This window comes from Monodelphis domestica, chromosome 1, assembly GCF_027887165.1.
Source record: "Monodelphis domestica isolate mMonDom1 chromosome 1, mMonDom1.pri, whole genome shotgun sequence".
NCBI lineage: Eukaryota > Metazoa > Chordata > Mammalia > Didelphimorphia > Didelphidae > Monodelphis > Monodelphis domestica.
The window spans coordinates 31,959,701-31,981,275 of record NC_077227.1 but is presented as its reverse complement, the minus strand read 5'-3'; the positions used below and the strand labels follow the sequence as shown (position 1 = coordinate 31,981,275).

The 21,575-nt window shown below is 38.0% G+C and overlaps 1 long non-coding RNA gene across 1 annotated transcript in view; it reads right to left on the bottom strand.

Annotated features, from left to right (window-relative positions):
* The window catches only part of LOC103097018 (uncharacterized), a 30,810-nt gene extending 12,223 nt beyond the window's left edge, over positions 1-18,587 (bottom strand). Inside the window, exon 1 of the long non-coding RNA XR_459847.3 lies at positions 18,199-18,587. This is a non-coding gene — a long non-coding RNA (uncharacterized LOC103097018). The remainder of the gene's footprint in view (positions 1-18,198) is intronic.
* Between the last annotated feature and the right edge of the window lie 2,988 nt (positions 18,588-21,575).

Here is a 21,575-nt window from a genome sequence, read left to right as displayed (position 1 = left end):
CTCTGGACTCAGTCCCTTAGCCATTGTCCCTGGGTAATTGAACAGAACAAAGAGACTGGATTCAAGAAATAACCCCTGAGGGCAGGATCAGCAATCTCACCTTGTTTGCGGAGCCCCAGGTGGCGTCTGCATCCATCCTGGGATACCACAGGAATATTCAGGCAGAGTGGAACAACTGTGTCTGTTGTGGCCTCAGCTCTGGGGACCTTCCCCCTCACTCCATACAGATGGAAATAGATAACAAAATAATAATAATGGGGAATTTTAATTTTTCCCTGTCAGAACTAGATAAATCTAACCAAAAAATAAATAAGAAAGAAGTTAAAGAGATGAACAGAACCTTAGATAAGTTAAATATGATAACTATCTGGAGAGTTCCCATACACCTGCATGAAGTTAGTCATGGATCTAAGCCTGAGCACACATGTAATCCAAATAGAGTTTCTGATGGTTTAAACAGGGGTTAGAGAGCATAAATATACTGCAAAATTCTTATTTTGACAATTATTATAGCATAGAGATATTCCTGTTGGGTTATAGCATTGGAACAAAAGTTTCACTGGGTTTGACAAAGCTGGAGATACTTGGTTTTGGAAAGATTATGGTACTGGCAACAGATTATGACTGCTGCCTAAGGGCCAGTCTAGCTAAATATGATTCTGATAAAAGATATGTTAATTGGGAACCAGACAGGTTAAGATGGCCAAATTAAATGCTATTAGGAACATGGAAAATAGGACCAATATTAAATTGCTAGAACAACTGTGATTTTTTAAAAAAGGAAACAAGATGGAAAGATACATTCAGAGTTATAAAGTTGCATTTGAAAGGGTAAAAAGCTGTGTACATATGAAAATATTCATGGAAGTTTTATTTGTGATGACAAAATAGCTAGAAATAATCCAATGCAAGAAATGACTAAATAGATAATATTTGAAAGTATTATATTTTATTGTATCATGTCATTAGAAATGACAAATATTATAAATATAAAGAAAAGAAATAAAACATGAAGAAAAGAAAGGAGAATCAGAATACTACATATTATGATTATATAAAAAAAATAGCCACGAAATCAAGAGAAAAAAGGATCAAAGTAAAACAAATCCAAAAGGAACTTAAAAACAGAGGATTTTTATAATAGCACACATTTAACTTACACGTTATTAAACAAATCGTAAACACTGTGGAGTTTGTGATTTTGTACTTTTTTAGTTACATGTTTTTTTGTGGTGGTGGTGATTAAATATATAATTTTTAAAAAAGCTTTCTTGGAAACTCTTTTTATTTAAATTTAAAGCCAACACCACCAAGTCCTCTTCGTCTGAATCCTTAGGATTCTTTGTTCATTTTCATTCATTTTCCCTTCTTAAATAGTTACAGTATATACTCAGTTATCTCAGTTTTGCTTATTTGCCTTTGTATTATTTCATAAAGGCCTTTACATATTTCTTTGTATTCCTCCTACTTGCTGGATGTAATTTCAATTATTGTATGAATATTCCCTGACTTAATTAATTTGTTGGATACTTAGATTACTGTCAATTTTCTGATTTTCTTGCAATTACACATTGAAATATTTTTGAGTCAAGAGCTTTTAAAAAAATAAAACTTTTGGGGCTATATTCCCAAGAGTAGAAATTTAGTTCAGTATTCTGGTCAAAATGCACTCTCTCTCTGTCTCTGTCTCTGTCTCTGTCTCTGTCTCTCTCTGTCTCTCTCCTCTGTGTATTGGTTCCAAGGCCAGGCAATGGGGATGACATGCCTTGCCTGGTGTCCTAAAGCTAGGGAGTGTGTGAGGTCAAATTTGAATCCTGGACCTCCTGTCTGTAGGACAAGCTCTCAATCTACTGAGCCACCTACCTGCCCCCTACAAATAATTTCTTAATAGTTAATCACCAAAACTCACCATCCTTAAATCTTGGCAGGTTTTGATATTATTGACCAGTTCCTCCTATACATTCTCTCCTCTCTTGGCTTCTAAGACATTCCCTTTTCCTGGTTCTCCTCCTAACCATCTGACTGTTCCTTCTTACACTCCTTTGCTAGATAAATAACCATCACTGGTCCCCTCACAATTATTCCCCAGAGTTCTCACCTGGACCTTTTTCTTTCTTTATCTAACTGGAGATCTCATCAGCTTTGATGGATTTAATTATCAACTCTATATAGCTGACTCTGAAATCCATACATATAGCTCTAAACCTCTCTGGCAACCTATTACCCCACTACAGAGAGTTACTGGTATCTCCTTCTGGATTTGCCAAAGGGTTAGGGTTAGTCAAAGCACCATCTTACTTATCTCTCCCCCAAACCTGCACCCACCCCAACTTCCTGTTTTTAATCAGGGCATCACTATCCTTCCTACATTCTAGGTTCATAAATTGTCACTCTTGACCCTTTTTTTTTGTCCATTTCCCTATATCTAATCATTTGCTGACTTGAGTTTTCATTTAGGAATTACATAGCTGAATTCCTTGGCGACCTTAAATTAATATATATCAGTCTTTTAAAGTGATTTCCTTGTCACAATTCTTACTTGGGTTCCTAATTGTACTTAAAGGCAGTGAATAAAGTGCTGAACCTGGAATCAGGAGAACCTGAGTTTAAACCCAGCTTTGGATACTTATTAGCTGTGTGACCTTAAGCAAATAATTTAACCTCTCTCTGTCTTAGTTTCTTCAATTGTAAAATGGGATAATAATAGCACCTAACTTCCAAAGTTGTTGTGAAGATCACATCTATCAGTGTCTGACACATAGTAGGCATATAATAAATGCTTCTTTTCAATCTTAAAAAAATCCCATCTTACCTTCTGATTTAGAATCAATAGTAAGTATTGGTTCCAAGGCAGAAGAAGGGTAAGTGCTAGGCAGTTGGGATTACCTGACTTGCCCAGAGTCACACAGCTAGGAAGTGCCTGAGGCTAGATTTGAACCCAGGACTTCCCATCATTAGGCCTGGCTCTCAATTCACTGAGCTACCTACTGGCCCCTAAATGCTTATGTTCTTCCTTCTTTCTTTCCTTCCTTCCTAATTGGTCCCACTCTTTCCAATCTCCCCCCTTTCCAATCCAACCTTCACATGGCTGCCAAAATAACCTTCTTTAAGCACACCCCTCACCTTCAGGTGTTCCTCATTACCTATTGCTTAAATGACAAATTCCTCAGTCTGACATTTAATGTCCTTTCAATTCTGGCTCCCACACACCTTCTAAGCCTTTTTTCGTATACCTCCTCTGGAAAACTCTATGACCTAGCTTATTAGTCAACTAATTAGTCACTAGCATATGGGAGGATCTAATTTTAAGACAGGATTCTGTTCCTGGCAACAGTGCAAAACAGTTCTGTAAAATGTAAATCACTACATCAATGTCAGTCAATAAACATTTATTAAGCACCTACTATATTCCAGGTACTGTGCAAAGGCCTATAGCGTTATCATCGTACTGTGTAAAAAATTATGATTATTTGCTGGGAGCCATCAAAGACCATGCTGTTTGACATGGTCACGCATGTAAACTGGGGACTGTAAAACAGCCCCCAGGAAGGATGGAAACAGAAACTGAAACCCCCACCCCCTCCAAGTGACTTTCCTTATTAACATCCCTTTATTATTGGAATTGCTATGGTTATTATTCTTACTTAGCCCCAGGGAAAAATAGATGAGAATAACATGCTTGCAGGGTTAATATAGATGTCCTACTCTGTCCCCCTAGGATATTACCAGGAGAGCCCACTTACAAAATTAAACCTAAGGATTCTTATATACCCACTTGGATAGGACCCTTTTTTCTAGGCATAAAAACTTCTGGCAAATCTGTGTCTTGTTGATTTTGCCCTCTGACCCTGCATTTAGCAACAATGTTTTGTTGACTATCTCCTTAAGCTTTGTGTCTGTGGTTAGGTTCTATGGAAACATGTATGTCAAGAATGAAATTGTGTGCCAGAGAAGCATGTACTCCCCGAAGCTATAAAATAAATGAAAACCCCATGCAATGGCAGAGTGACATCTAAGCACAGGTCTGAGCACTCAGTCATCTCTCATCTCTTATTCCTCTGACTGCTCCACCTAGACAGAAGGACCCTAGTCTTTGAGAGACCGCAGGCTCAGCTCTCAAAAATTATTTCTCCATTTAAAAGTCCTGCTCCAAGACCCAGGAGAACATTATACACAGAGACAGATACACTGTGGTACAATCGAATGAAATGGACTTCTCTACTAGCAGCAATGCAATGATCCAGAACTATTTGGAGGGACTTAAGAGAAAGAACATCTAGAGGAAGAACTGTGGGAATAGAAACACAGAAGAAAAACAACTGCTTGATCACATGAGTCGATGAGGATATGATTGGGGCTGTAGACTAAACGATCATCCTAGTGCAAATATCAACAATATGGAAATAGGTCTTGATTAATGACACATGTAAAACCCAGTGGAATTGCTCATTGGCTATAGGAGGGGGCTTGGGGGAGGGGAAGGAAGAACATGAATCTTATAATCATGGAAAAATATTCTAAATTCACTAATTAAATAAAAAATTTCCAAAAAAATAAAAAATAAATAAAAGTCCTGCTCCAGCTGCCTCAGGGTGACTTGGAGTTGTCACTTTGTGAACACTGTCCCAGGAGATACTCAGGCAAAGTCTATTTCAGCTGGGGTGGCTTTGAGAATGGTCTATAAGTAGATCTACTGATACCCTCCTAGGTTAGTGCAGAGCCTAGAATCTAAAGGCTACTACCAGGCAAGGATTTCATTTTTTCCCATAATAACTCATCAAAATGACCGTGCCTCCCTGGCAAACCTTTTCCTAGTTTGAGTGCCCAGAGGGCAAATTCAAGCTGTTTGTGAACCCCTAGATTATGGGAGAGAGTTGAGGGAGAAAGTGCATTTTTTGGGTGGCTGGACAGAGGAGTGGAGCATGCAAAAAAAATGTCCTTGGCTGCTGGGAAGAAGGGGAACGGAGCAGCTCCCCAAGTGCTGTCTTTGTACATGTGCCACATCTTTGCCAACACTATTCTAAGGAATAGAGATATTGTAATGTGTAGCCCTGAGGAAGTACCCTCCCTAATGAAATCACAGATCTTTCAAAATATGGAATTATTATTATCATTATAGCTAGAAATAATTGTTATTAATAGAAGTGAATCTTGATTGCAGATAAATAATTTTAATATTTGATGAAGCTAAAGAATAAATTGGAAAAGTTCTAGAATTTAAAAAGTTCTGAGAGAAAAAGAAGAGACTATATTCTAAACTGCACATTTAGTTTTAAAAATATGAATTCTGTTTTGCTATGCATAGGAGAGGAGGAAGAGGATTTTTGAGAAGTGGGAGTCTAAAAACAAATGAAGACATTTTGCTATTGAAGGTAAAGTCATTAGTGGTTCAGAGAAGCAATCTTTAGCAGTTTTGTTTGTTTTTCTCTAACCCAGCCTGTAGCTATAGTCATAGATATGCCTCCATTCATTGATTACTTCTTTCATGGATGAATCTAAAAACCACATAATTAAGTACTTGGAGGGAATGAGGTGTTCAGAGAGGACCAGCACCTATGGGGGTAGAATTTGTCAAGCCCTTTTCAGGGCCGCTCATCCACCTTTGGTGTCCACCTGACACCCAACTCTCATCTGTGGCTCCAAGAAGCTGGAGCATGTGCTTCTGCCACCCTTAGTGAACCTGCCTCGGTGGGTGGGCTTAACCAGGCTGAGGGTAACTGACTGGCCTCAAACCAGTCATTGGTGAGTTAGGAGGATGACTGCCTCAATTATGTGAAGACTGTCCCTGGCAGAATGGGCAGATGGCTCTGAAGGCTGTTGAAGTAGGCTCTGTGGAGTGCTTAGAGCTTGGTTAGACATTGAAGATGCCAGGGTCATCTGCTGCATCCCAGGCCACTACCAGTCATTCTGACTGTCATCTTGTCACTGGACTTAGATGACTGGAAAAGCGATTGAGGCTGATGATTTGGTGTAGTTCTGCTTCATTTAAATTTAATTTAAAAATTAATTAATAATTAATTAAAAATTAATTAAAAAATAAAAATAAACAAATTTAAATTCACAACAAGTTAAGTCATCAGACAATGATATCATTGATTCTCTTGGAAAATGAAAGATGAGGGGGTAGCTAGATGGTTCAGCGGATTGAGAACCAGGACGGGATGGGAAGTCTGGGGTTCAAATCTGAAATCAGATACTTTCTAGCTGTGTCACCTTGAGCAAGTCACTTACCCCTCATTGCCTAGCCTTTACCACTCTTCTGCTTTGGAACCAATACATAGTACTGATTCTAAGATGGAAGGTAAGGGTTCAAAAAAAATAAAGAAAATGAAGGATGAACAACAATATTCATGTACCTAAAAACCATATTATTAAGTACCTTCTATGTGCAAAGTTCTTAAGGAAGCTTTTAGCTTTAATGTTATACTCTGGAGTCAGATGGCTTGAGTTCAAACCTTGACTCCATAACTCATTCCTTTTATGAAGGAAGTGATGCACAGAATACACAGATTTGTGTGACAGAGAATCTGAGTTAAAAACCTGTCATTGACACTACCTGTGTGACCTTGGTCAAGTCATTCAACATCTCCTTGCCTCAAGTTTCCCTATCTATAAAATGAGGGGGTTGGACTAGAAGGGTCTCTAATTCCCTTTTATCTTTACATCTGTGATTCTATTATTTCAAATGATCCCAAGACCTGAGTTCAAATCTTGCCCCAAGTACTTCCTAACTTCTGGAAGGGGTCACTGCACAAATGAAAGATCACTTACTTGGAAGGCAGAGAACCTGGGCTCAAATTCCAACTTTGTTATATATCACCTGTGGTACCTTAAACAAATTACTTATTTTCCCTTATGTGGAAAAAGAGGAGGTTGAACTAATTGGCATCTAAAATGCCTTCATTATCTAAACCTACGATTCTAAGTTATTAAACATTAAGGGAATTAAAACAAAGCTACTAGACTGTACCCTAGAATTTATTTCTTTTAAAAGTTGTTCTAAAATATAGTATTAAAAATTAATGATTCTCCAAGGATTATATGAATTGAACTATAAAGCATCCTCTAGAAATAAAAGCAGTCCTCAGTTCTTAGAGGAATGTTAATTACCCTTGGGTCAGTAAAGCCAATAGAATAAAAAATGATACCACTACTTAAATTAATTTACTTATTCGGTTCTATATCAAACTCCCAATAAACTTTATTCATCTCTATTACCTACAGAATCAAATAGAAAATGCTTTATTTTATATTCAAAGCTCTTTATAACCTGCCCTTCACCATCTTAGAATGATAAAATCTTAAAAGTTTGAAGAGGAAGTCAGAGATCATTTCATCTAGTCTCTCATCCAATTTAATATCAAGGAAAGGTCATACTATTTAAAAATAGAGGACATTTAATGGAATAGTATAGTAAAGAAAGTGATAATAAAATATCTCTCCCAATGCACACTTGAGGTGTTGTTTTCTAAGATACAAATGGAGAAGGGTATGTAGATAGAGAACATATGTGATTGGGGACCATGTATGAAGGACCTATATATAGGGAAGTTATGTGGTCAGGGAATGTGTGTTAAGGAGCAGATCAAATTAAATAATATTTTTAAATGCTTAGCACAGTTCTTGGTACATAGAAGGTGCTTAATATATGCTTATTCCCTTTCCCTTTCCCTTTCTTCCTGGAAAGTGTCTGGCCAGAGCATGCTTGTAAAAGGCATACCCACAGAGGACATGGGAGTCCAAGGAAACTTACCCCTCTGGTGTTACAGGGAAGCTTGGTTTGGTTATGTCATAATGCTGACCTGTGCTACTGTCTTGATGTTGTGTGTCTTTTCTCCACTGAAAGTCACATAGTCTCTGTTAGGACTGCTATCTCCTCTCAGCACTATTTGTTATATTGTCTGTGCTGTTTTGTGGCCACTAAGTTTCTCTGTTCTGGACTTCAGCTCCTCAAAGTTATTTAAGAGGCTCTTGATTCTCCTCTATTTGGATACAATGACTAGGAAGCCTCTCTCTGATAAAAAAAATTGTTTATGCTTATTTAGTACTAGCTGAGGCTAGGAGTCTAGGAGTCTCCGTGTCTAGTTAAAGTCAGCCAACAAAAGCCAGCCAAAGTGCCCTAATACTAATATGACATCTATTTCTTTGATTGGCTGTGCTTATTGCTGATTCAAAGTCCACAGTCCCAGGAAACTTTCAGGTTTGGGGTTAGAAATTCCTTGTTATTCCCATTTAACTTCTCATGAGGGTATTATGTTCTTCAAATTCAAATTAGGACTGATTTCCAAAATCTCAAGGAAATTATTTGCATGTTGGTTCCACATAACTCATTTTGGTCCTGAGATTTCATGCAAATGGAGTAAGAACAAAAATATCAAGGACCCATCTCTTAATCAGACTCCTAGCTTTATTTATTTATTCATTCATTCATTCATTCATTCATTCATTTATTCATTCATTCATTCATTTATTTGTTTGTTTGTTTGTTTATTTATTTAATCTACCAGCAACACAACCTTTGTTTTAGTGGTGTATTCTTTGGTCAATACAAAATCTTGCTTTCTCCCTCCATGGAGAAAAAGTAAAAATTGATTAGACATGTTCTTCATATAATAGCATTCTTCAAAAAGTCTATTTTGAGACTTTAAAAGAATCAACTATTAATCTTATGGGGAAATGGAAAATCACAAACGATATATATATATCAGAGTAATCATGGCTCTTGGGGCTGAAAGGGAACTCAAGAGATCTGGTTCAGGTTGATGTCTTTAGGCAAGTAAAGTATTATTCCCATTTTACAACTAAGACATGAGTTTGAGAAAAGATTTTCCCCAAAGTCACAATAAATGGTAGGGGATGGATTTGATGGAATAAGGATAGAGAGGTCTGGAGGAGCTGAGGGATGGTGGAATGAACTTTTAGGTTTGGATTCAGAAATCCTGGAATCAAATCTCCCCTCTCATCCTTTTTTATCTATACAATTTGGGATGAATCAGTTCTTCTATCAAGGTCTCTGTTTTATTCATCTGTAAAACAGTGTTCAAACTAGACAATCTCTAGTGTCCCTTCCAACCCTAAATCTGATGTCTTGGAACCTGAATCTCCTGTTTTTTGGTACAAATTTCTTTTCGCCACACCAGACAATATGTTTATAGTTTTACTTCTGCTCAGTTTATTCAATGAGATTTTGCTCAGTTCCTCTTTATTCTAGAGATGATCAGATCCAACATTTCTAAAGCATATGACAAAAATTCAGAAGCAGAGAGAGCCAGAGGGGAATGTCACAGTGAAGACCTTTAAAAACCTTCCAAAGGACATGTTACCAGAATTGTTGTGCCAGCTGCTCCTCGGCCAGATGGGAAGTCATTGGCACAGACCTAGCTTTTCCCAAACAGTGGGGGCCCATTCCTGTACAGCAATGCATCTGTATCCCTCCATGCTGCCTGTCATTTGCCAGGCTCTAGGAATCCTGCTTTCTACCTGACCCCTGGGATTCTGGGATATTCAGAATTATTGCTGCCAGCCTTCTGTATTCAGGAAATTATTCTAGTCCCCTGGTTTGCATGCAAAAGCTGTGGCTTGAAGAATTTGCTCTTTTTAGTAACCAGATGGAATTATTTGAAATGAAAACTACTTAGTGTTCTATACCAAAACACCTGGGTTTGAATTCTGGTTCTGATATGTACCAGCTGTATGACCTTGGTCAAGTCATTAGTTACCTCTCCACCTCATTTCTTTATATGTAAAGTGGGTATCATGACACTTCCTTCCATGCATGGTGGTTATGTGTTTGGTGCTTTGTAAAAGTCTAAGCTTTTATACAAATGTGAGCATCTAGCATCAAATCTAGTATCAGAAGATTAAAACTCAAAATATTCAGTGTCAGTTTTTATGTGTTTTTGAGACAGGCACATTGTATAGCATGATAAATGGACAGTCTTCCAGGATCAGAGATTCATAGCTGGAAGGGATGGTAGAAAGCATCAAACCAACTTCCCCATTTTACAGATGAGCAAATCAAACTATAGAAAGTTACATGACTTTTCTGAGGTAGAACAGGTATTAATTCATCCAGTCAGTTAAGTTAGTCAGTAAGCATTTATTAAACATTTAAATGTTTATTATGGGGAGCATCTAGGTAGCTCAGTGGATAGACTGCCAAGCCTGGAGTTGGGAAGATCTGGGTTCAAATTTGGATTCAGACACTTCCTATCTGTGTGACCCTGGGCAAATCACTTAACCCTATTTGCCTAGCCCTTGCCATTTTTCTTCCTTAGAATTGTTACTAGGCCAGAAAGTAAGTTTTGTTTTTTTGTTTTTTTGTTTTAAATGATTACTATGTACCAGAAACTGTGATAAGTGGCAGAGGTGGGGTTTGAACTCAGATTTTAAGATTAAAGCTCCATTAATCTTTTCACTGATATCCTCCTATATTTTCATTTCTCTTCTCTTTTAGGGAACCTCAACTTGAAACTGATCCTGTAATATTGCAGTAACTACACATGCTGGTGTTTTAGTTTAGAATTCATGTTCAGGTTGTTCAGCCATTTTCTGCTGTGACTGACTTCATGACCCCTCTGGGGTTTTCTTGGCAAAGATACTGGATTGGTTTGCCATTTTCTTTGCCAGTTCATTTTACAGATGAGGAAACGGAGGCAAAAAGGATTAAGTGACTTGCCTGGGGTCATACAGCTAGTAAGTTTCTGAGGTCAGATTGGAATTTAGGTCCTTTTGCCTCCAGCCCTGTGTGCTTTATCTATGTCACCACCTAACTGTCCAAAATTTGCAAAGTTATTTGCAATGATCAAATGCCAGAGCCAATTCCACAAGTTCTTTCTTTCTTTCTTTCTTTCTTTCTTTCTTTCTTTCTTTCTTTCTTTCTTTCTTTCTTTCTTTCTTTCTTTCTTTCTTTCTTTCTTTCTTTCTTTCTTTCTTTCTTTCTTTCTTTCTTTCTTTCTTTCTTTCTTTCTTTCTTTCTTTCTTCCTTTCTTCCTTCCTTTCTTCCTTCCTTTCTTCCTTCCTTCCTTCCTTTCTTTCTTTTCTTTCTTTCTTTCTTTCTTTCTTTCTTTCTTTCTTTCTTTCTTTCTTTCTTTCTTTCTTTCTTTCTTTCTTTCTTTCTTTCTTTCTTTCTTTCTTTCTTTCTTTCTTTCTTTCTTTCTTTCTTTCTTTCTTTCATCTGTTTTTGTCTCTATCTCTAGTTACCTGGCATTTCTCTAAGCCAACAGACCCTAGGGAAGTGACCCTATTTATTTTTGGAGCTCCCTCCATAGGGACCCACTCAATTGATTTGTTTTGCAAATTAGCTCATCTGGCCACTTATATCTTGGAAAATGGTAGACTACCCTTCATTTTCACAGATCATACAGCTATCCCCAATCTGTTTGCTGTCATGTATAGACTATTCCCTCTCCCTTTTTTACCTCCCCAGAATAAAAGTCTCTTTTCTGATTACTACTACCCTATATGTATTATCTTTCCTTATTAAGAAGTAAGCTCCCAGAGAGCAGATTGTCTCATTGAAAAAAAAAATTAGGGGCAGTTGAGTGGCTCAAAGGATTGAGAGCCAAGCCTAGGGATGGGAGGTGTCTTGGGTTTAAATCTGAAACACTTCTTACCTGTGTGACCCTGGACAAATCACTCAACTCCAATTACTTAGCCCCTTAGTATTATGTCAACACTTAGTACTGATTCTAAGGTGGAAGGTAATGCTTTAAAAAAATTATATCTCCCACACAAGTACAATATCTAGCAAATAAGTGCTTAATACGGGATTTTTCATTCATTTATAAATTTTTTATTAATATTCTGTGTATGGAGTTTATTGCCAGTCAATTAATAAGTATTTATTAAGAGCCTACTATGTTCCAGGCATGTTGTTAAGTCTTGAGGATACTAAGAAAGACCAAAAAAAAAATCCCTGTTTTCAAGGAGTTCATAGTCTAATGATAAAGGCCACATGCAAATAACTATGTACAAGCAAGATATAGTGAGTATAAAGTAGGGATAGTCTCAGTGGGAGAGACTAAGATTAGGATTGGGAAAGACTTCTTGAAGGTGAGACTTCAGCTGAAATTTGAGTATTATCTTCAATTTCTTGTATAATCATCATTTGTGGTAGGAATAATGCACATAACTTATAATTATTTGCCAACAATAATGGCTCTTAGTTGATACCACTACTAGTAGTAAAATGGGGATGGGTATATCATCTACACCAATGGAGGGAGCACTCACATTTCTAAGAGCACACATCCATCACAGTATCATTAATAGTCATAAACTCACATTTCTGTAACTCTTCATAATTCACTAAACTTTGGCATTCTTCCCTGGGGATTAGCTACCCTGAGTGGTGAATGAATGCTCTAGCAACAGCAATCAAAACAATGGTGTATTGCTCCTGGAAAGGCTCTCTAGCTCCACCTTCAATCCCTATGATGTTGCCCAGACTAAAACTCATTTCTCTAGTCACCACATAAGTCCTTTGAAGGCAGGTGATGTTTCACTTTTTTGTTTGAATCTCCAGTGCCCAGTACAGGACCTGGCATATAATAAGCTCTTATTAATTAGCTCATTTTCAAATCTAGCCTTAGACACTTCTTAGCTGCATGACCCTTATTGTTCTTCTGCTTTGGAACCAATACTTGCATCGATACTAAGACAGAAGGTAAGGGTTAAAAATGTAATTAGCTCATTTTAAGCCTACAGAAAATATTATAGCCCCCAAGCTTCCCTTCTTGATGGTTTTAGAGATTTTAATCTAGATGAAAAAGTTATGAGTTTAATTACAATTACTCTGAGCCCCCACTTAGGAAAATTTCTATCATTTAAGCAGAGGTTGGGCTCTCTGCCTAAATTTATATTTTTTTCTCTAGTTTATCTTTGGACTCTTTCTGGTTGAGGAAACTCAGGTTTCTTGAAATGTTTGAGTAATTAAACAATCAAAAAACATGACTATTAATAATTGCCTACTATGTGTCAGACACTGGACTAAGTTCTAGGGATATATAAATAGGCAAAAGATAGTCCTTGGCCCCCCAAGGAGTTTACAATCTAATGAAAGAAACAGATTCTTTTATTGAGTCTATGGAAAGAGCAAATTTAAGTCTTTTTGACCCCAAGTCCAGGATTATAGGTCTAGCACATCATCTAGCTGCTTCCTTGAAATCTTTAGTTCTGATATGGCTCTTCATTTTTATGCTAATTCCTCAGGGCATAGTTAAGTCCTTAAGGCAACAGATTTAGTTGATTCATATTGGTGTACAAGCCATTCTCATACAAAGTTCTGATCAATTGTTTGATCAAGAAATGTTCTTACCTAACAACAAAGATAATTACTTTCAAGTGGGATGCGATAATCAATGGAACATCTTGTTCTTATTTATTCATCCATTCTTTCATCCCTCCATATGTCCATTCTTTTATTGGCTAACTCATTCATTTTAAGGTTATACAATACTGCATCTTAAGCCGTTTTACATATGAAGAACAGGCTAAGAGCAAATAAGTGACTTGCTCCTAGTCTTTTCATTATGTAAGGTTGGCTCTCTAGAAAGCATGGGGGCCACTTTGTTGTGGAATGTCATAGGGCTGCTTGTCTACTTGCTGGTCTTAAGCAGATGCACATAGTACATTTTTCATTTTCTTGCCTGTTATAAGAGCAATTAAATTTGCAATAGGCTGCTCCTTAAGAAGTCTTTGGCTTTCCAGTCCAATCTGGTATTTTTTCTCATGCTCCTTCTTTTCCCTTGGATATAATTTTTGTCTGATGTTAAACACTTATGGCAGTCTTCCTATAGGTCTTTCTTTCTTTCTTTCTTCTTTCTTTCTTTCTTTCTTTCTTTCTTTCTTTCTTTCTTTCTTTCTTTCTTTCTTTCTTCTTCTTTCTTCTTCTTTCTTTCTTCTTTCTTTCTTTTCTTTCTTTCTTTCTTTCTTCCTTTCTTTCTTCTTTCTTTCCTTTCTTTCTTTCTTTCTTTCTTTCTTTCTTTCTTTCTTTCTTTCTTTCTTTCTTTCTTTCTTTCTTTCTTTCTTTCCTTTCTTTCTTTCTTTCTCTTTCTTCTTTCTTTCTTTCTTCTTTCTTTCTTTCTTTCTTTCTTTCTTTCTTTCTTTCTCTCTCTCTTTCTTTCTTTCTTTCTGTATAACTTGTGCACAGCTCTATTTTCTGTCAGGTGAAACTTATTATTTTTCCCAACAGGAAAAACTGAAAACACAAAGATTTTCTCAAGACCTGACTGGTGTCATAGATCAACCTTCCTAGTTACAACTAAGATGATTGCTTTGTGCCCTGCTTCACATTTTCTCCAAAAAAGTCCTTAAGCCAATAAATTTCCAACCAACCCTGACTTGGTAAAGCCCAAGGGTCACTCCTGTTCATTTCAATAGTTCAGACATTTATTAAGTGCTTCCTTTATGCCAGACATTGTGCTGGGTACCTGTCCTCAAGGAGTTTTCAGTCTAAGAGGTTTTTATCAACATGTTGGATTCTGTCAATGTGATGAAACAGACAAAGACAATCTCAAAACTTAATGATGTGAGGACGGTTGGTGGATGTAGGAGACCCTGCCCTTTATCAATGTAGGGTGGCCACTCTTCTGCAACTTTTAGTCTTGGAAAGCTGCTTGGTGGGGGCAGCTAGATGGGTCAATGGATAGAGAGCTGGGACTAGAGATGGGAGGTACAGGGTTCAAATATAGCCTCAGACACTACCTAGTTCTAAGACAGAAGGTAAGAGTTAAAAAAAAATCTGACCTTAGATACTTCCTAGATGTGTGACCTTGGGCAAGTCACTTAACCTCAATTTCCTAGCCCTTGCCACTCTTCTGTCTTAGAACTGATACTAGGACAGAAGGTAAGAGTTTTTTTTAAAGATATGAACATTTTCATATACATTGGACAGAAAAAAGGGATTGTACATGAAACCACAAATCTATTACATGTTGCTTGTATTAAAATTCACATGTATATTGAATTAAATAGGTTAGTTTCAAAGCTATCCTGCTTGTCTGCATATTCTGAATGTTCTTCTGTTATTTCTTTGCTACATTGCTCCCTTTGCCACCTTTTCCTCTTTTTCTTTGGAGAGCATTGCTATTGATAGTCCCCTTCTTCCTCCCAAGGTGGGGGGGGACAGCAACACCCTTCTTGAAACAAACAAAAAAAGGACCAGGAAAGCTAGACAAATTTGCACATTGACTATATTTGAAAAATTTTTCAACTCAGTTTAGTAATCATCATCACTTGTCCTCTGGAGTTGTGGTTTGTCGTTGCATTGATCAAAATTCTTAAGTCTTTCAAAGTTGTTTTTTTAATTGATATTGTTTTGATTCTGTTCATTTTACTTTGCATCAATTCATAAGTCTTTCCAGGTTCCTCTAAATCCTTCTCTTTCAAGTCCAAGTGAGTATCACCATTTTATACATGAAGAAATTAGAGTCCCCAAAGTTGAAGTGACTTGTCTGTGGTCACACAACTGATGTCAGAGTTAGGGTTCAAACCCCTCTTGCTCTCTTGCTTCCCTTTCTCTATTGCTCCAAGTCTCACCTCAAGTCTGGCATTTCAATTTCCCTTCATGGTACAAAAGGAAAACATCTTAAAGCGTGGGGTGCAATTTGGAGTCACAAAACATTTACTATAATAACACACCCTAAATCTAAGTGCACAAATAATTGGGTGTTTGATTCAAAAATTCCCATTTACCATTTGGAGCTGAAATATTTCCATTTATCTTCAAGACCCATAAAAGAATATTTTAGTCACAAAAAATCCTTGGCATTAACAAATGGTTCAACATTAGAAATGGATATGATTTATCAGTGGAAATGACATTCAAGAGCAAGTATCTGCTTTACTGTTTTATCCATGGGACATTTCTATCTGACTTGTAGCTGAAACCCTCCCTTATGTATTGCCTTCCTTATTAGAATCTGAGCTCCTTGAGAGCAGAGACTGACTTTCCTATCTGCATCCTCAGAATTTAGCACAATGATTTGTACATAGTAAATGCTCAATAAATGCCACATTCATTCATTCATAAAATTTTCAATATGACCTGGACTTTTCATGAGGGAGAGATTAAGGCAATGGAACATCTGGTTGAGGAGGCATAGTGCTATTTTTCTAATGCATTGATGGACTCAGGATCTCATCAGTTTTCTAGAATGTTATAAACACTTAACAAATGCTGTTGATTAACTGATCATTGGTGGAGATTACAAGTTGTTGGAATTCTCTCATCTGAAGTGATTCTTGTTGGAATCCTTTGGTAAGACCTCTGGTGAGGACCTACCCAATAGGCTGGAGGCTTTCCTTAGGGTTTGAAAATCTTGAGGATTCCAGGGTAACATACAAGCTGCCCATCTATTACCCTTCTTTTTGTTATATGGCTGGGTTGCCTCCTTTTCCAGTCATGTATCTCCTGGATTATGCCTTTTTCTTTTTTGGTCAGTTCCTATACGCAAGTCATCATGGATGATTTCCTCCAGCTTCAGTTTATCCTGCCTAGGCATCTTTCTATTGCTTCGTGGCTCACTTGAAATTTTGATTCTTCAGAATTAATGTTCTTCTATTATCCTGAGCCACAAAGTATTATCAGGATAGCACTGGTGGTTCAAAATTGGATTTTGTTAACCGCAAACAACTCAGGGGCCAATTTATCCTATGTGATACAATCTACTTTTTTCCCATTCAATTCAGGATCTGTCTCATTGTTTATCTCTTGTGCCTGTCCAAGGTAGATGAGATGATAGACTAATTCAGTGGCTGACCATATAATTCTATGTTCGATTGTGGGCAGTATTCATTCTTCATCCAGTTGATTTTTCTTTTGTGGAATACTAGGCTGCCTTTTTTTTTTTGAGTGGTCATGAATCTCATTGAGTAGGTCCTTTAGAGTTCTAGGACTTGATGTATTCATTACAAAGTCAACCCAAAACAGAAACATGAAAGCAATGATTCTTTTTTCTTCTACCAAGTCTCTATATAATCCACCCCCACCCAAACCACTAACACATACCAAAGCTATTCCAACCGTTTGCTTCTTTCCTCAAGATTCTTATACCATCTCCTCTTCTCTCCCTCCCAATAGTGGACAGTATCTTCAACTATATTGAGAAATAGAAGCCATTTATTGTGGGCTTTTCTATACCTCAAAATCCCTCAACACCACCCTGCATTCTCCTTGGCTCCATTTCTGAGAGAGAATATTGATCCTTTTCTTTGCAAAAACAGACCCTTCCATCTAGTGGATCCAGCATCTCAAGTTTACTTCTTTTTTCATTTATCTCTCATCTTCACTCTCTCCTCCTATGGCTCCTTTTCTACTAAGTACAAACATACTCAGATGTACCATATTTTTAAAAATCTTACCTTGACTTTTTTTATTTTCTTAAGCTTTTTCCCCTACATCTCAGACTCTATCACAATCAGCTTTTGGAAAAGGTCCTTCATACTCCTTGCCTCTATTTACATAAATAGTAATAATAAAATAGACAACATAATATGAAGTAATATAATAGCAGCATTTACACTATACTCAAATATTCGTAAAATCCTGGGAGCTTCACTTCCTGATTCTTTTGAATCTGGCTTCTGACCCCACCACTCAATTGAAATTTCTCTCTTCAAGGTGATAAGTGATCTCTGAAAGGTTTTTCTCCAATGTTTTTTTCAGTTTTCACCCTACCTGTCTGTCACCTGGATCCCCTCCCCTCCCTTGGCTTCCACCGCCTTGCTCTCTCTTGGTTCTGTTTATACCTAACGACTCATTCTCCCCAAGCAGGGGTGCCTTTCTAGACTCCATCTTGGCTCGATTTCTCTTTAAAAATTTTTTTTTTTGTTCGCTCTCGGGGATTTCATAAACTCCTCTGGGTTCAATGATCACAATTATGTAGATGATCCTCAAGTCTATAAATCCAGCTCTGGTCTCCCCTCCCCCTTAAACTCAGGAGCAAGGAGGAGTCATCTGGGAATAATCTGGGGTTGGGGGGAAGAGACTCCCTACTTCCTCCTTTCGTGGAGGCGTGGCTTTTCCTCATCTCATTCCTCCTTTGGAGGTGGAGCTTTCTTTCAACAATTCACCCCTTCCTCTCCCCTTCTTCCCCCCGTCCCCCCCCCCCCACACTAAAAAATGGCTCCTTCGCAGGGGTATGGAAGTGAAAGTAAGCAGGAGAGCTTCCCTCCCTGGCAGCAGGAATTTCTTACCTGCCTGGTCTCCGAACGCTGTCGGCCCCTGAGTTTTGTTCTCTTTTTTCTTCTAATGAATGGCCACCTCAACTAAATATGTTGCGTAAATGCCCAGTCACTTCGCACTGGCAGATCCAAACTGAAATTAGGAAACCTCTATCCGCTCCCTCTCCGGCTCGTCCTTTCTCCATTCTCTGTCTCAAGTGAACAGAATTGGCCCACATTTGAAAGGACATCTGTACTTCCCTACGTTGTCACACACATGCTGAGAAAACACTTGAAACAACCCCGTTTACAAAGCTAGCAGTCGAGAAAGAGGCCACAGGCTGTCCCTGGAGGCGGGGATCCGGAGGAAGGAGCAGGCGGCCAGCTTCCCTTCCATCCTGGACTCTGCCAGGGAATGGGTCAAACAAAGGAGCAAGTGAGGTGCAGAGGGGGAACTAGCTGAGCGCTCCCTGGAAGCTCCAGGGGGACGTTTCCCAGGCGGTCTAATCAAGAATCTTTTCCTTGCATTTTACAAGATTGCTGGTAAGCTCTGGAATGCCTGTGTCTGGCTTCCTGAGGCTCACTTCTGTCACTAGTGAGCCACAAACCAGTTGGCGATTAGCATAACACATCAGGGGAAAGTTCGGTAGAGAAGTTGTGACTAGGATGCTCTTTTGGCGGGTCTTCTCAATTCTCCACCCCTCCACTAACATGGCCCTTCTGTCACACTTCCTGACTCCTCAGCACCACCTCTTAAAATCCCTCATTTTCTTTCTTTCCCTTTCTTTCTCCCTCCCTCCCTCTTTCCTTCCCTTCCTTCCTTCCTTCCTTCCTTCCTTCCTTCCTTCCTTCCTTCCTTCCTTCCTTCCTTCCTTCCTTCCTTCCTTCCTTCCTTCCTTCCTTCCTTCCTTCCTTCCTTCCTTCCTTCCTTCCTTCCTTCCTTCCTTTTCTTCTGCTTCTGTCTTAGAATCAATACTAAGTATCAGTTAGAAGAGCGGAAAAATCTAGGCAATTGGGATTAAGTGACTTGCCCAGGGTCACACAGTTAAGAAGCATCTGAGGTCAAATTTGAATTCAGGTCCTCTGAACTGCAGGTCTAGGTCTCTATCCACTGAGTCACCTAGCTGCCCCCTCCTTTTTGTCTTTAAAGTCCAAGGTCAGGTGCCACCTCTTCCATTCATGGTTTCTTAATTCCCCAAGTGCTCCCTCCCTCCTCCAACTTGCCTGTATTGTCTTAGTACATCTTTGTTCTCTCTTTGTAAAAAGTAAACCTTTTGAAACAACAACTGCTTTGCTCAGGTCCTTTTATTCCTGATATTTTGCCCAGTATGTAGCATAGAATAGATGCTTAATCAATGTTTGATCAATCGAATTGGATGCATCTATAGGGAATATATCTTCCACTTGGACTTTGCACTGGGGATCCTCCATGACTGTGGTAAACATTTTGATGAATCTTTTATGATTTCACAAAATATTTATAACCAGATGATCATTAAATAGTTATCTTTTTTGTGGTTGCATTTATAAAGGAAAATAAAGTGTTATCAAATGCATGTTGTAGGGTTGTGCTTTACTCTACAAAGTAAAATACATTTATGGGGGAAGAAAAGCAAACAATAAGCCTAGTCTGACCTTGTATTTGAAACCTTGCCACCACAGGAAATATGTCCTTTGTGTGTAACATGGACTAATTTCTGGTTTGGGGGCTTCTCTCACAAATTCTATTGCTTTGACCCCCACCCCATCTAGATTTTACCCTGTGAACATTAGAATTTAACCCATATCTTGGACTCAACATTAAAGGAATCATCAGTCCCTTACAAATACCCTGGTTGAAAAGATATGGAGTATAGGACCCAAAAGAGAAAGAACATGAATCTGAGCTCATAAACAGTCAAGATACTTCTTCCCTCCTAAATGGGTCCCTGCCTTCCCAAAGTGCCAATAGAGATGCTTATTTTGTAGGACTACCCAGTGGGTGTTCTCCCAAAGAGGCAAGGGCTCACAGATGCTAGAGAATCAACTAAGTCTCTCCAAGTACCTATATTGTCTTCCAGACTCAGAGTCTAGATAGAAATTTGAAACAGGACCCCTACCTGGCAAGAGGAAAGCATTTGGAATTGATAGGGAATGGTTTCCTCTCTTCTGGACTTACACAGTTCATATATCTTACAGGATCAGAATAGAATAGGGCAAGTTCTGAGTTTGCTTCTCTTCATCATAATTTTGTGTCCTGGTTCCCCTTGATCTGCCTTTCATTTGGTTCTAAAACTCCTTTTCTTGGTTCCCTTTATCTGGTGTGAATTCTTTGATGCTTATGGCCCCTGGAAGGGTCATGTGGAGGTATAGTGTTCTGTCCAGGAGAATGAGGAAGAATTGGAATGTATCCCCTTTCCTTTCTATCCTCTTTAGCCTCTAAGCTCTTGTATAGCCACCTTTCAAATCACAAGGGCATAGTCTAGGTGTATAAACTAACCATATAGCCATGAAAGAGTGTGTTGGGTAGTGAATAGATGAGGGATTTGCAACCAACAATAGTTGGATTTAAATTTCATTTATTGTTTCTTGGTCTTGGCTTTCTCATTTGTAAGATGAGAAAAATGAGAGATATATGTATATATCTTTTTAGATATGATATATATATATAAAATTATCTGATTCACAGGTTTATTGCCTGAATCAAATGAGATAATATATAAAAGAGTTTCACAAATCTTAAATTTAATATAAATGTAAGCTACTTTTACTAACCATCATAGATCCAGAGCAGGAAGAGATCTTAATGGCCATTTAAACCAAATCCCTCACTTTAAAAATGTGGGAACAGATGTCCAAATGTCTTACCCAAAGTCATATAAATGATCTACCATCAAACATCAATTATTTGTTTTAGTTGGCAAATAAGAATCCTGGGTAAGGCAAGTTTATACTTATTCAAGTCAATATAATCAATGTCAGAAAAAGGGTCCCATCATGGGACAATAAGGATTGAGGCAATGTTTCTGACCTTAGCCAATTATGTTACTGGGATGAGATGGTTTACTGAGAGATTAATGTACAAGAATCTGCTTGTGTCTGTCTCTGACTTTCATCAAGGATATTCTCAATATATAGTTTGTTGTTGTTAGTTGTTCTTACTTGTATTTGACACTTCATGATTCCTTTTGGGTTTTTCTTAGTAAAGACTCTTCAGAGATTTGCTATTTCCTCTCTCCCTCATTTTTCAGAGCAGGAAACTAAGGCAAACAGGGTTAAGTGATTTGCCAGGGTCACACAACTAGTAAGTGTCTGAGGCTACCTAGCAAGACAAACCCAGGATCAATATATTCACAACTACAAAAGACTTTTCACACAAATAAAGTCAGATCTAACCAATTGGGAAAACATTAATTGCTCATGGATAGACT